This window comes from Camelus ferus, chromosome 35 (genome assembly GCF_009834535.1).
Source record: "Camelus ferus isolate YT-003-E chromosome 35, BCGSAC_Cfer_1.0, whole genome shotgun sequence".
Lineage (NCBI taxonomy): Eukaryota > Metazoa > Chordata > Mammalia > Artiodactyla > Camelidae > Camelus > Camelus ferus.
Window position 1 is genome coordinate 27,491,249 of NC_045730.1, and position 13,192 is coordinate 27,504,440.

Here is a 13,192-nt window from a genome sequence, read left to right on the forward strand (position 1 = left end):
ATGGGAAGAAAGTAAGAACCATGGTCACATCTGGACCCCAAGCTTAGACGTGGTGCATGGGTGACATTTATCGACAATCCAGTGAGGTCCTGTCCAGAGCTAGAGGCCAGGGCAGCAAGACAGGAGTGGCACTAAGAAGCACCGTGGTGCAGAGGCTGGACTGAGGGTCTGCAGGCTCCTCCCTGGAGAAGCCTAAGTGTTTGGGAGGTGGCTAACGTGCCTCCTTCGTGTCACCAGCAAGTGATGCCACCTGCGGAAAATCAGATATAATCCTGAGACGGGTCAGCCCTGGGTGAAGTGATAAAGGCTCCTACAAGAGGGGGCGCCAGACAAACAGTGAACCAACCAACAGGCTGATGAGTTTCTGGCCTGTGTTTATCATGCTTTCGTAGCCAAGAATGAGGAGAGAGTTGAATGGCTCACCACGAAGATTTTAACAACTTGAGAGGGTTCCGTGTCTCACTGCATTTCAGTGTCACCTGGAGGAATTCAGGCGGTTTTTAGACCCAGGGGAGGCTAACGGCCTCTCGGTTCCTCATCAACCTGGCAAACCCACCAGCCCTCTATGGTCAGACCTTGGCAAGTGCCTTCCCCTGTTATAACAAAACCCTTCCCACCCACGCCTGTGGTAAGCTTTAATTTTCTTTTAATTAATGGGAATGAAGATACCTTACAGCCCCCTCAGACCTTTCCTAAGGGCTTCTGCCCTTAGACCCTGGCAAGGGGGCCCACTGCCCTGGGTCCTGCACTACAGAGGGTCCCCCTGGCCCTGACACTTCCTCTGGCCATGCCCTCCATGGGGTGGGGTCAGCAGGGCCAAGGGCACACGGTCATTGGCTCCATCCCGTGCTCTGGAAACCCACGACCCCGAAAGCCCTGACTCAGCAGCCCCGACCCATTTCTATCGCCTGCACCGGCTCTCCCCGGAGTTCAGAATCCCAGGACTCACAGAGAGGCCAAAGGGCAGCTGTTGGATGGAGGGTATGAGCAGAGCCCGGACGTGAGTTCTGAGTGTCCCCCTGTGCACATCCAATGCCTCTTGTGGCAAGGGTTGGGCCCTGCATTGGGAAGAAAAGGGTCAGGCTAGTGATCAGAGACTGGGAATCAGCTCTCCCCACATGCTCACTTTCTTTGCCGGACTCCCCTGAGTGTGGGAATTCTAAATTTGAACCTGGCCTTCCCCCTTATAATGAATGTATATTTGTAAAAGCAGGACTTTAGAACCTACTGCACTTCACATGTTTACATGTATAGGATGTGAGCTCCCAGGTATGCTCTGGCCCTGCACTTACAAAGGTCCAGAGCAGTTATGTTGGCTCTACTGAGACTGTAAGTGGCAAAGACCGTCTCCAGAGAGGAGGGGCTCCTGCTTCACGCTCCAAAGTCAGGATCTTCTGAGTGGATAAAACAATGGACACTGTGACCCTCAATTGTAAATTGATTTAGAATAACGCCAAAGGTGTGTATGAGGTGTGTGTGTGCACGCGCGCACCTGGGGACGTGTGTGGTTCAAGACTGTGACTGTGTGTGTGTGTGCGCGAGCATGCGCGCCTGGGGATGTATGTGGTTCTGTATGCTATGTGTGTGTGTGCGCCTGAGGACGTGTGTGGTTGTGTGTATGGTATGTGTGTGTGTGGTACATGACTCCATGTTTGTGTGCACATGGGGATGTATGCGGAGCAGAGTCAGTGTGTCTGCACGTGTGTTTGTGTGTATGTGCACACATTAGTTTTAATAGTAGAAGCTGTCCTTAGAATTATGAAGTAGTAAAAATTGTATGATGTCCTTTGCTGTGTAATTCAAAATTAAAATAATCTTCAATCATCAGAAATTTAGTACCCCTCAGATTCTGATTTTTTTTCCGTATTGATTATGTCTTCATTTTACTGATGAAGAAACTGTAGCTTAGAGATGTTAACTGACTCAACCAAGGGCATGGAGCTCGCGAACCCAGGGCCAGGACGCAGTCCAAGCCGCGCTGCTCCAGAGGCCTGGAGCCCTGCTCACGATCACGCGTGGCCTCTTGGCGGGGGAACGGATTCTGATGGGCTGTGGCCGGCGTGCAGGCTGCCCAAGCCGGGGACTCGGGAAGCCGGGCGGACAGTACCAGACAGCAGGCAAGAGTGAAGGGCTGCTCAGAAGTCAGATAGGTTCCTAGGTCTTGGATGAGGAAGGAGGCTTATTGCTCATCCTTGATCCCTTTGCTGGTGGCTAAAAGGAACCAAGGCCCACGAGAGCACTTCTGGGAGCTGCCTGCCAAAACCTGGAAAAGGACTGCTCAGGACTGGCTCTGCAGCAGGAGCAGAGGAAGGAAATGCCGCCTCCTGGTGGACATCTTTGGTGATGGCAGTAGGAGTTCTAGCAGCTTTGGTACGGAGGTGGCAGGGCAGTGTCCTAGTGGATGATCATTTTCACGTGTCTTAAAAATCATTGCTTCAAATATTGTATCCATTTTGTGGTTTATTTTAGGATGGTAAATATGGTCTCTGTTACTCAATATTACCTGGATTGATTAATTTTTTTATTGTTAATTTTCTCTTCAGTGATTTGGAAGCTATATTGCCTCTTAATGAAAATTCTCTCTAAATTTTTATAAATCATATCTAAGTTCATGACTTTATATGCAATTGGACCAGTATTCCTATGAGTCTCAAAAGTGAAATAATCTATTAGATCCTGTTCCTTAATAATGATACATTTGGCATATTTTACCTCTCTGCTGTTCCAAATTGTGTGTGTGTGTGTGTGTGCTCCAGTTACTACTTTTTAGACAGCTGTTTTAAGTTTGTTATATTAACAAAGAAAATATAGGTATAAACATATTGGATTTCATTGCTGACTACCACTGTTTATTCCCATGCCTTTCCCACTTTTGAGTTATTTACTTATCGGGATTTCCCAATCAACTGGACACATGATTGACTAATTTTTTTCGAGCGGTGGAATTGGGACACTTACATATCTATATGCAGATTTATTTTTTTCTCATCAACAACTCTCAGCGTGTTGTTGATGCCCCAAGCCTTGTTTTAAAATAAGGCATTGTTTTTCATCACCAAAAAAAAAAAAAATCTTAATTTAAGGTGCTGTCTTTTTATGGATGTCTAGTCTTATATAGTGAATGGATACTAATAGAGATTTCCTTAACCTTCCTCCTTCTTTTTGTGATAACTCGAATTCATTGAGAAGCATGTTTTTACATTTCTCAGATGGGATTCCGCTTTGACTTCCGCTTTAAACCATCACCCCACTCTTTTTCTCCATGCTTATTCCTGAAAAAGTGAGCTCCTATCAGATAAAAAGTGGTTCCCATCAGAGATGTGTGACTCCCTGTCCAAAGGTCCAAAGAAAGAGAAAAGGAAAGATTCCTTTTTCTGGTGGTTACATTTTTTCAGCTTAGAGATCTAGTTATCCGTGTGGCTGCGGTGGAACCTGCAATATCTTCGCTTAGAGTTTGCTATTTCTGGCTTACTAGGGGAGCCGCATTAGCTGGGGTCATGGCGCTGTGGCCGTTGTCAGGATCCCGGGGCTGAGGCAGCCCCTCTCCCCCCTTGTTATTTTCATCTGGCAAACCGGGTCCCAGCTATGTGAATCCTGCACCTGGCGGCCAGGATCGCCCCCAACACGAAGTGTCCCCAATTCCTCAGCGTCCCTCACTGCTATCAGCTAGCTCCAGTAAGGGTACGAGCTGGCTTCCACTGCGGTCCTTCCTCCTTCCTCTCCAGGCAGGCCCTCCTTTCCCACTAGTTGGCCCTAAGCCTTCTCTCCTGCGCTACATACGCTGAAGGAATTCCTCAGGATTTCCAGCAGGTAGATGGCGCTCTTCTATGTTTCGACCACTTCAGTGATTGCAGTGGAAATTTTGGAGGTGGGAAGGAGGAGCTTGGGGGTTCTCCATATCTAGGGGCTCCCTACCCAGCAGATTCAACTAACATTGGATTGAAAATATTTGGGAAAGAACAGAAAGTTTCAAAAATCAACACATGAAATTTCCATACACTGGCAACTACTTACATAGCATTCATGTTGTATTAGATACCATGAATAATCTAGAGAGGATTTAAAGTTCACAGGAAGACACAGAAAAACAGAATGTGACAACGAATGTATGTGTATATTTATGTATAACTGAAAACTTGTGCTGTATGCTGGAATTTGATACAACATTGTAAAATGACTATAACTCAATAAATAAAGTTTGTATATATAAAAAAAGTACATGGGAGGATGTACATGAGTTCCGTGCAAGTCCTATGCCTTTTTATACAAGAGGCGTCAGCATCCATGGATGTTGACGTCTCGGGAGAGTCCTGGAACCAGTGGCCCATGGTTACCAAGGGATGACTGGAAGTCCAGGCTCCTTATCCCAGCCTGTCTGGTCCCCACGTGGCCTGAATCCTACCTGTACCACACTTCCCTTTTCACTCTCTTCCAGCCCTGCAAGACTGCCCTCTGATTCTTGAACAGGCCATACTCACTGTGCTTCATGTCTGGCCCCTAGAAATGGCTGTTACTTTCTGAGCATGGCTCTGCTTTCACAAAATGGGCTGCATTGTCACTAGAGAAGATAGTGTGGAGGTTCCTTTAAAAACTGAAAATGGACTTAACTCATGATTCAGCCTTCCCACTCCCAGGCATATGTCAGAAAAAACTCTAATTCAAAAAGTCACATGCACCTCAATGCTCAGAGCAGCACTATGTATAATAGCCAGGACATGGCAACAACCCAAATGTCCATCGACAGCTGACTGGATAAAGACGTAGTAGTATATTTATACAATGGAATACTACTCAGCCATGAAAAAACCAAAATAATGTCATTTGCGGCAACATGGGTGGACGTAGAGATAGTCATTCTAAGTGAAGTAAGCCAGAAAAAGAGAAAAATGCCATATGATATCACTTGTATGTGGAATCTAAAAAAGACACAAATGAACTTAACTACAAAAGAGAAACAGACCCACAGACATAGAGAAACAAACTTATGGTTACCAGGGAGAGAAGGGGATGGGAAGGGATAAATATGGGAATTCAAAAAGTGCCCATCTTGGGGAGTGATGGAAATGTTAGCTATCTTGATTGTGGTGATGGCTTTCTGGGTGTAGACATTTATCAAATTCATCAAATAGTACATGTGAAATATGTGTATTTTACTGTACAGGGATCATACCACAATAAAGGTTACTGTAAAAAAAAAAGAAAAATTGGCGGCATTGTGTCCTACGTTTTTATGTGTCTTCAGTGAGTGGGTCTTCAAGTGTCTGGTCTGTCATATTTTCTGAACCAGAAGTGCCCTCCTTCCCTTTTCTTTGGTAAACTGTCAGTGGGTGGCATTTATCCCCGTGGCTTCAACTGCTCTCTGTCCACTGATTAACTGTCAAATCTTTTCCAGCATGGACATCTCATTTCAGTCCCAGAAATATACTTATAATTGACAAGTAGACATTCCCAATTGATTAGCCCATAAAAATCTCAAGCTCTGTATGTTTGGATTTACACTCGCTCCGAACTAGGTTTATTTCTTCAAACAATGGCATCACTATCCCATCTGTTTTCCATGCCAACATCTGGGAGTTTTCCTTTACAATTCCACTCCCTCACCCCGTCAGTAATACAATTCTATTCCTTAATGTCCCCCAACTAAGCCCCCACACCTCGCTCCCCACTGCATTAACTCCCACCCCTTGCTAGTCTCCCCAGTGCTGTTCTTTAGAGTGAACAATCCACTTTGCTCACTTTTAATGACTAATCTGTGTCACTCTCCTCCTTAAAACCCCAAAGAATTCCCTGCTACGTATGTGAGGAAGTCCACGCTCCCTGATTTAACGTCACACCTTCTCATCACCTGGTTGCTGCTTTTTTTCAGCCTCAGCTTCCGTTAGTTCCCCACAGCCTCTAGCCTCACTGACCTCCCTTCCCTAATTGCAAAGTGCTCTTAGACACGACCAGACCTCTGCACGAGACACGCAAGCTGCCGAGAATCCCGTGCCCAGCACGCACTCTACTGGTCTACAGATTTGCTGGAATCCTTCAGATGTCACTGCAGAAAGCTTTTCCCCTCTGACACCTTCCCTACCTTCTAGAACCCAGCCCCAGGCAGTGCAAGGGCCCCTCTGAACATACAGTATACATGATGCCAAGTGACTCTTACCACATTGTTTTCAAAACCTATTTAAATTTGTCTCTTCCACGACACACTGTGATCTCCTTGAGGGATGGGGGCAGTGTAGTATTTGTCTAGACATCTAATGTCTGGCACAGACCCCGGGCCATCGGAAACAGTCTGCTGACTCATCAAGAAGAATTGTCTGCGACGTAAGAAAGACTACATGATCTCTGATCTTACAGCATCCGGCAAGGGTCCAAATAATTTCACATAGAACTACACAGGCAAAATATGTGTATTCTTTTCCTCTTTGTGAGCCCGAGATCATAGGCATCCTGGAACGGAGGTGTCACTCTAAGCTGTCTGTCCCCTAGCTGGCATGACCAGTTTCAACATATTTTTTAGAAGCTGTAGGGATACGTGTACATCACCCCGTATTACAGCAAACGGTGCTTCAGCCTGAACAAGTTTAATGTCCATATAAAAATCTGAAATCTTCCAAACTGAAGCCTGAAGAAACATTTCCCGTCTCTTCTTCCAGTATGTCTGCCATCTGCATCCCACATCCCCACTGCTCATCTGCATCAGGCCAGCTTCCATCTAGAAACATTTTCGGTGGGACACTTGGATGAGAACTAATTACAGCAGTCATGAAAATGGTCCCATGAACGTAGGCTCTGCACAACAAGTATGCTTTGACTGGAGGCCTCAGCCGTGGCCTGCAGGGTCTGTTCACATGTTCTGCCTGGCTTCCCTGCAGACGTTCTGCAGAAAATCAAGCCTGCAGTTGAAGTCATAGAAGGCCCAAGAAATCCATAAAAATGGAGTGAGATTCATCTCCTTAGGAATATTTTTGATAACCATCCTCTAATAGGAAGAAGAGATGTAAGAGGTTCGTTTCAGAGCAGATGATGTCCAACTGCAGGTGGGTCAGTTTTGTCTTTGTTGCTCTCTAGTTGGCTTTCTGCTGCTTCTTACACGCCTCTGTTTAGAGAAGTGGCCTGAGTCGGCCCTCAGAGCAGAAAGGTGAGCTGGGCCTGGTGACAGCCAAGCTCCTCTGCTGTGTAGTGACCCGCTGAGAAGGAAGGGATGGCCCAGTGCTTCCTCTGACTCTCTCCCTCAGTTATAATCTCTATGAAGGGAAAATGGAACAAAAAATCTTAATTCAGCATGGCATTGTCAAAGTATAAAAATAATTGTCTTTGGAGGAGATGGTATACTTCAAGGGGTAGAGTACGTGCTGGGTTCAATTCGGAGTACCACAATGTAAAAAATTAATAAGAAAAATTCTTTAAAAAAAAGAAAAAGAACAAAGAAGAAAAGAGATCTCAAACAACCCAAGTTTAAAAAGAAAAAAAAAAGTCTGTTGAAAATAGTAATCAGCTCGGTCTTTTGCTAGATTAGGAGTTTGGGATTAACAGATACACACTACTATGTATAAAATAAATAACCACCGCCCAGGTCCTTAATAACATAGTTCAACCTTAATCCTTTCACTTTTTTTCCCCTAAGCAACCCGTGTAATCCTCTGAAATTCTCATCTTAGAAAAGAATTCATACAAAAGGGTTGGAGGGTTGATGGTATAAATGGATTTTAATTTTTGCTCTGAATCTGATTCTGTCCTTCCGTTTTGTTAAGGAAGTTTTTTTAGGCTAGCCATGATTCTCCTTTGTCTTTCTTTCTATTTGGTCATTTAAGAGGTTTAGATGGGGTATTTGTTTTAGGGTAAGAATCTTTAAAAGAATCCTTGCAAATAGCATCTTATTGGGCATTTGGACAAGACAACCAGTAAATTCTCCCAGCAGTATTGAACCCCCTTGTTCCTCCAGGGGGTCTCCAAAGGTATACATGTTCCAAATCTGACCCAAAACCAATGAGCCTTTATTTTTTTATCACTTCACAATGGACAAATGATGTCACTAAAAAGGTGAGAAAAGAGCAGGTCCGCATCATCCAGAGTCCCTCCCAAAGAGCCCACAGAAATAAAGAGGAGATGAATGAGAAAAACGGTTTATTTATACACACGCAGGAGCCAACCAGAAAAGTAACTACCATGTTAAATGGTGAAAGTTAAAGGCTTTTTTATCAACCTAACTTAATAGGGCAAAGGGAGAGGAGAGAATTGCCTTCCATGACAAGTTTTCTTCTAAATCTATTGACTCTCAGGTATCTTCAGCTTAAATTACTTTTGTATTAACCGTGGGTTCCAGCTGACTTTCCATTTCCCGAACTTTGTTCTTCTTTCTTAAGATTCACTCATGTATTCTGAGCCCCTGGATTTTCCACGTGAATTTTAGATTGATTGTCAATTTCTGCAAAACACCACCTGGGATTTGGGTAGGCATTCTTTGAATCCTTAGATCTATTCGTGGACTATTGTCGTCTTAGTAGAATGAAGCCTTCTGCTCCATGAATATGGGATTACTCTCTGTGAATGTAGGTCTTATTTTCCCTCAACAGAATCTCTCATCTACTGTCGTCTTCAGTGTCCAAGTCTGGTACTTCTTCCTCACCTCTTTTGGATGCTGATTCAGAAGAGACACGACCTCCTGGAGAACCTCTGCTGCCACGGAGCTGACATGGAACTGCGTCCTGAGAAGACTTTAAATTCTTTTAAAAATAGGACTAATGTACTTTAATTACTCCAGAGATGAGTAATGAATGGGTTACCTTAACATAGAATTTTAATCCTTTTAGAATTAGTAGAGCAATACAGACCCATTACAAAAAATTGAAATATTGCCTAAAAGAGAAGAGAAGAGATTTGTTAATCCCACCCACAGAGGTGACTGTCATGAATGATTTGGTGCTTATTTCTCAGTCCCTGTGTCTCTCAGTCTGTCTCTCTCTATCTCTGTCTCTCACACACTCACAATCAGATTCATTTCCATCTATGTTGATTTCACACATATGTGGTCATGCAGATGGGACCCTGGATGCACACATCGGGTCTGCATACTTCCACCCTGAGGCCTCCCTTGACATTGGGTAGAGACCAGGCACCCATTTTTCCAACTGCACAGCGTTCATTCATCTACGTGAACCAGAACGAGTGGACCTCATCCCCTCTCCATTTACGTGTGTTGCTTTAATTCCAACTGTTTCGAGCAGTGCTGTGATGAACACTCTTGAAAAGACATCTCTGAATATGTGTTCAAGGACTTTAGTGGGACGAACTCTAAGGATCCTGGGGAAGGGATGTACCTCTGGCCCTTTGATGAGTGCTGCAGCTTGTTCTCCCGGAGAGGATTGTCCGTTCACTCTTCCCTCCAGGGTATGTACTGGAGCCTCTGCCTGCTCACATTGTCACCAGGGCTGGTTGTCACCCAACTAAAGACCTGCCAGTGTGATGGTGACAAGTGTTGTTTCAACAGTGTATCCATCCGCCTGTGTCCTCACCTGAGAGATCAAGCATCTCTGACACACATTGGCCACCTGCACTGCCTCTCATTTGAACTGTCCATGCTTGTTCTCTTTCTGCTTAGAACACTGGGTTTCAAGAGGTTTTGGGGCTACAGGGATGGGAAAACTTTCTCCAAACTTGGGTTATGAGGAACATTTTTTCTAGGTTGTGGTTTGTCTTTCCAGCTGTTTTTCTGGGCTTTTTCTTGTTTTTTGATTCGTTTGGTATTGTTTTTGCCACAGGAAGGGCTAAGAATCTCCCTTCTGTCTTCTGGCTGTGGTGTCACAGTGGGAACTGCAGTGTCTATCCTGAGATTATGTACAGTTACTAAAAGGGCTTCATTTTGTACATCACATCTTTAATCCCCCTGGATTTCCCTTTCAAATAATAAAAAATGCTATTTCAAGTGAAAAAAAAAAAACCTCCAGCCCCAGCTTAAAACATGTGGGCAGGCACAAAAACCAACTTTCATAAAGTTTCATTGACAGGGAACAACCAGGAGAGGCAAAGACACCCAGAGAGAAAGAGGACATGGGGTTGTCAGGGGCTGGGGGAGGGAGAAAGCGAAATGCATGCTCTGGATCCAGGGTTTTAATTTGAGAAAAGAAATAGTGTGAAACTAGATGGTAGTGATGGTCGCACATCATGTGAATACACTTAATGATCCTGAATTGCACAATTTAAAAGGGAAAAGTCTATATTTTATCACAGGGAACTTAAAAAAGAAAATATAAAATGTGAAACAAACAAAGGAAAATAAAGAAAAACCAAACAAAACATCTTCAGCGGAAGGGATATCAAGTTTGGGAGGGGGAGGGGGAGGGGAATGATGGTGAGATTTTGGAGAACATTTTGGAGAAGAAGGTGTGGGTGGGAGCAGAGGGGGCTCTGCCCCAGGGGGTGGTGATTCCTGAACTGGTTCTCCGTTGCCCAGCAGTCCAGCTGCAGATGCAGGTTCAGGAGGCGCTGCAGGAGCGGCAGGAGGGAGCTCGGGGCCTCCTGCTGGAACCAGATCGTCCTTTTTTTGGTCTCTGACATCTTCCCCTGCCCCTGCCTGCTCTGTAACTGTTGGATGTGGAGAGAGTTTTAAGTCTTGTGGAAGATCTCATGCTGTGAGAGAGGAAAAATTGACCTACCTGCCTCCGTTTCCATGTGCCTCTTCAAGGACAGAAACCTTCCCAGAGCTTTCCAGACAGCTCCCACCCAGAAAATGCCCACAGGATGTGTTCTGTGACTGAATTTTTCCAGACAGGTGGTCTGAGGCCATTCTTTGCTCTGGTCCCAACAGTAGCCTCTGGGGACACCTCCCTGTGTGGCCCAGCCCTTGCCCCTCCCTCACCCACTCACATGCACCAGCCCTGCCTTGCTGACCTTCGGGCTCTGTTTCGGGGGCTCCTGGTCCTCCACCTGGCTTGCAGCGAGATGGACACGGTGCTCCAGGTCAGAGCCGGGTGTGCTGAGCTGCCCGCCAGCCCTGGGCAGGACCCTGGGGAGAGCCCTGTGTGATGTCTGGGTCGGAGAACTGCCCCATTCATTTCTGCGCCGTGGTGGAGGGGACCCCTCCATATCCAGACCCACCTGGATCCTGCGCTGGCCCTCAGAAGTGTGGCACACCAGCCCTTCACTTGGGGAGGGGGCGTTGTTGTTCTTATTCATCAGCTCCTTTTTAATATGTGGTGTCTGGCTCTGCAATGACAGTGACCAGCAGCTGACCCGGCCTGGAAGTCTCAGAGCCCTGCCTGGCCAGGAACACTCCTGATTCTGTCCACTCGACCCTCTGCTGCCAGATCAGACTAGGACCTTGTTCAGCTCAGACAGTCACCCGGGAGGGAAGAGACATATCCAGAGAGCATGGGCTCAACCTCGGGCAGCAGGACCCTTCCCCGGCTCTCCACATCCCAGCCAGCCAGCTTTGACCTGGGCTGTGAATGTGACCGGCCCCCCAGGCCTCTGACCTGCTCTTGCTTGAGGCAGAAACCCATCCCCAACATGACTGCCCCACCTCCACCAGCCAGGAAGGGACCATGGGGCTACCTGGGTGGGATCTGAGTGGTGGCCCGGCCTGGGCGGGCCTGCCCTGGGCTTCCCTGTGTTACCTTTGGGTCTCTCTGGCCAAAAGGCCAGAGGCGCCTGGGATGAGACCTGACCCAGCGCCGGCAGCGTTGGTACAGCCCTTCGCTGCGGGCTTTCCGAAGGCTGCAGCCTCGGGATATTGGGATGCAGCAGAACATGCCTCGGTCTCCAACCAAGTGAGCTGAGTAGGGACTTCTCTACAGAGTGGGTACCTGGTGGCCTCTGTTCCAAGTTGTTGTGCTCTATTGCCAGGGAAGTGAGGTCACTTCCTGGGATCCACTTACCCAAGCCTCCTCCCTAAACAAAGCTCCCCAAGGGATTTTCTGGTCTGCCAATTTCTCACTTCCCACCCCATGCCATGTCCTCACACAGCGACACCAACTCAGCCCCCCCGTAGCCCTGGGGAGGCCTGGATGCAGCCAGGGCCACAGCTCTGAGATCACAGGTGGCTTCAGACCTGGCTCCCCCCACTCAGCAGTGCTGTCACCCTGGACAAGCCACGTGCCTCTCAGGGTCTCCCCAATCCCCCATCAGCACAGTGGGGATCATTCTGGCCCCTGCTTCCTAGAGAAGCCATCCTGTCTCTAGACCTAGAAACACCTACTGCACCTGTCACCCCCACTGGCTGGCGTCACAGGGAGCTCGTGCACAGACTCAGCAAAGGAAGGACCCCACAGAGGGCTGGCGGAGTGCAGAGCACATGCCACACTGGCCGGGGTCTGCCCTGGGGTCTGGAGAAAGTCACTTTCCTTGCTGCTTGTTTCCCAGCTCCCAGTCATGTGACTGAAGTTAAATACAACTCTGACATCGTCTGCTCTGGCATACAACCTCCTAGGTCATTCTGTCATGTTGACATTCAGGCCCAGTGTCCCATCTAGTCCTCTGTGGTGGGCTGCCCCACAATGGCTTCCTGATTTTTGCCTTCTGTTCCCACGCCCTTGTGTGATCCCCACACCCTCCCTTGGAGGGTGGATGGACTTTGGGACCAGGTTTTGACATGTAGACTGACTTGTGAAAATGTGCGTGAGATCCACTCCTTCCCAGCTCCAGTGTTCCTTCTCTCTGTCTCTGTCTCTCAGTGCCTCTCTCTCTGTCTTGTCTCTCTCTGTTTCTCTGTCTCCCTCTGCTTCTCTGTGTTTCAGTCTGTCTGTCTCTTTTCTTGGATGTATGTGTGTATATATTTATGTGTATATGTGTGTATTTATGTGTGTGTATTGTTCGGGCCCAGGGAAGGTCACTTCTGAAAATGCCTTGATGACATATTGATTATTTTGAATTCATGTTACTGAAGAAAAATCATCTTTGAAATTTGTGCAAGAACTTTGGTGGGATCAGCCCTAAGGATCAGCACTGCTGGGGAAGGGATGTACCTGTGGCACTTTTATGTGTCCTGTACCCTGTTCTCCCAGAGAGGAGCGTCCATTTGCTCTTCCTTCCAGGCAATCTGCTGGGTCCTCTGCCTCCTCACATTGTCACCAGAGATGCTTGTCACCAGGCTAAAGACCTACCAGTGTGATGGTGGCCAATGCTGTCTCCACAGTGTGTCTGTCTGCCTGTGTCCTCACCTGACACACACTGACCACCTGTACGGTCTCTCATTGGAACTGAC

At 47.0% G+C, this 13,192-nt stretch overlaps 1 long non-coding RNA gene across 1 annotated transcript; it reads left to right on the forward strand.

Annotated features, from left to right (window-relative positions):
* The first annotated feature begins 2,049 nt into the window (after positions 1–2,049).
* LOC116661532 lies at positions 2,050–12,495 on the forward strand. The gene is made up of 3 exons (XR_004317416.1): positions 2,050–2,060; positions 5,181–5,186; positions 12,373–12,495. It is a non-coding gene; the product is annotated as an uncharacterized LOC116661532 (long non-coding RNA).
* The last annotated feature ends 697 nt before the right edge of the window (positions 12,496–13,192 follow it).